This window comes from Perkinsus marinus (assembly GCF_000006405.1).
Source record: "Perkinsus marinus ATCC 50983 genomic scaffold scf_1104296931854, whole genome shotgun sequence".
Classification (NCBI taxonomy): Eukaryota; Perkinsozoa; order Perkinsida; family Perkinsidae; genus Perkinsus; species Perkinsus marinus.
In genome coordinates this window covers 186,251-189,230 of record NW_003215631.1, presented here as the reverse complement: position 1 = coordinate 189,230, position 2,980 = coordinate 186,251, and positions in this window count along the sequence as shown.

The following is a 2,980-nucleotide window of genomic DNA, read 5'->3' as shown; positions in this document are numbered from 1 at the left end:
CCAGTGGTACTGGCTCAACACCAAACTAATAGCTCTAGTGGGTCACGAACAGAATGTGTCAGCAGACCATGACGGACTACAACGTCAAGTCTGCACAGCGTGGCAGGTACACTAGCAACTGGCACCGCAGGTGACAGGATCAACCAGCACACCGCTAGGTGGATGGCGCCTCTCCGCCCTTATCGACCGCCGCGCATGGGGGAGGGGTCCCCATATGCGCGATTATTTTTTACCTTTAGGAGCTCCCATCAAAAATGTGTAACTGCGGAGCCGATTTCGCGATCTAGCCTATAAATCCCACTAATTCCTTCACCAATCGATAGATCTCGATCTGCTGAACATCGCTGTGAAGCCGGATTTTCGATTTATAGGCTCAATAAAAAGTTATTCACGTTTTAGTTTTCATCAATTCTATGTGAACCATGTTGCACAAGCATCTTCTTCTTCAACAGTCCTTCTAGTCTGGCAGGTTAAGGGCGTGCGCTGTCACTCGAGGCACCTAGGTTCGAATCCCGGTGGGATTATATTGCGGAATAAGGTTCAGCACTCGAAGTAGGTCAGCGACTTGGGTGGCACAGCGGTCAGTAGTGTACCAGTGAGAAGGACAATGCCCTCTGGGCTCTGGGTAGGCTGGTATTTATAGGCTCTATAAAAAGCTATGATCCATCAAAGTTCACAAGCTATAATTTCACCAGGTTACTTGAGTGTTTCAAATGTTGTGAGTCGTTGTGGTCTGGTAGTTAGATTGGTGTGTAAAATATCGGGAGATTGTGAGTTCGATTTTACATAAAGAGTTTTTTAGCAATTAAATTTTCCCCCGTATATAACGAGTCTATATCAAGTATGCAAGTGGTAGCTACTCTTAAGAGTCACTCGATTATATAAGAATGGAGTTGGTGTACTGGTCGAGCCTATGCTGTCGGACCCGTGGGTAGCAAGTTCGAGTCTCTGCAGAATCATCTTTATATTCATTTATAGTATTGTATTGATTATTACACTGTATGAGTAGAGTATTATAACTATACTAAAGTGATTATCCCCTAATACGTACTATACCGTTTCCCGCCGAACCTAGTTTGATCGGAGTGCACAATCCAACATCGTCTATTACTAGTGGTGGTGCTGGTCTAGTGGTCTACATGACAGGCTGCCATTTTGGTGGTCGTGGGTTCGTTTTTCAGTATTGATGAATATAATTATTCTATAAACTAGTTGATTACGTTGAAGCTAGTCGCTAGTAAGGAACAGTAGTCCAATTAAACCAATCATTGATTTACAATTGGAGTATTATCGATAGATCGTAGGTTCAATTCCGGATGAATGTCTTTTACTAATCCAAGTTTCTGGTGTATCTAATAAGTGTATTTCAAGTGTGCAAGTGGTAACTAATCTCGAGAGATACTTGAACATACAGCAGTGTAGTTGGTTTAGTGGTCGAGTTTCAGTCGTAAATAGATTTTCATTATCATATCAGATGTCACTCGTTGAATACCATGAATATACTGAAGTTAGAATAGCTTACAAAGTACTAAACAATTACTTGCGACACCAATTTCGCTACTACGATCTCAACGAGCAATTCATATCTCTATATTTTTAAACTCAATGGGTTATATCAAGCACCGCAAATAAATCAACTTTAGACATGGTCAATTTCAATTATCATACTTGCTATATGCCAACTACCGTTTTTTTGATGGCCATTATGAACATTATCGCTAAGAGTATATTGAGTGAGTTCGATGTTTAATACTTACTCGTATTGTGTGCCGCTCTTATTATCCTGCTAGCTGGCCTCGCTACATCGCTTGGAATACACCATTTCGCATTGGCTGTATGAAATTCAGATATTACACCTCAGGGATTCCCAACACATCTTTTACCTTTTTTATTTAATGCTAAAAATACGTTCGCATTTCGACGTCATAATGCAACACGGTACGCTTTGCATAGAAGGCGTGTCAGATACATTTGTAGTATAATCAGTAAGTCCAATAGTATTTTGTCACTAACAAATCTATGGCGTTACGTGGTTCGCGTTATTTTTTCAGACTTGTTTCTGTATCACAAATCAATATATTACGGCTTCGATGCAGAGCTGAGGTAACTGCTTACTGTCCAGTATCTTTCTGAATGTTTCTCTTTAGCTTTTTTCTTCACCTTTAGTCCTCTCGAGTAACGAGCTTTAACTACATGATTTTTAGAGCGTAAAAAATAAATAACGGTTATAAATATCCTCAATAGAGGTTGCGTTTTATCGAACGTATTGTTACGTTTCCTCGATATTATTTCGGTTCACTTTTCTGGCTATGAATGCTCTATCCGAGGCTCACATTTTACTCAGGTCTAAGGCTTGATTGATGCTAAGCGGAGTCGAAGTTTTCATCATCACTCCGCAGCGTAACTTTGAAGCGCCAACCTTTGTAATAAAGACGGGAGAAACAGGGAATTTAGGTTTAATGTGTCTATAAATTTCGCACGAAATTTTGTTGTTGCTATTATGATTATCGTGTTTATGATTCTTGTTGTTATGATTACTGTGGTTATATCATTTTTATTTATTAAATATTATTATTTAATATTATTATTGAACTACTATTATTCAAATTATCATCAAGTTATTTTCATTGTTGCATATCTATTATCGTTGGTTTTAAAATTTCCAATACTTATAAAAATTCTTTTAATTTGGCTGATCTTTGTACTACAATTAGCTGTGGAGCAAGCATCTCGAACAGTAGCACTAGTAACAACAGCGATTGTTTTAGGGCGAGGAGCATTAGTAACACTAGCAGTATTGATAGCACCATTACTAACTATAGCAGTAGTAATCATAGGGATAGGAGCAGTAGCATTATCAACCATAGAATTAGTAACTGTAAGTGATAGTGAGAATACGAACAGTGACCATACTGATACTGACAGTAGTGATAGTAGTGATAATTGTGATAGTATTGATAGTAGCGATAGTAGTGATAAT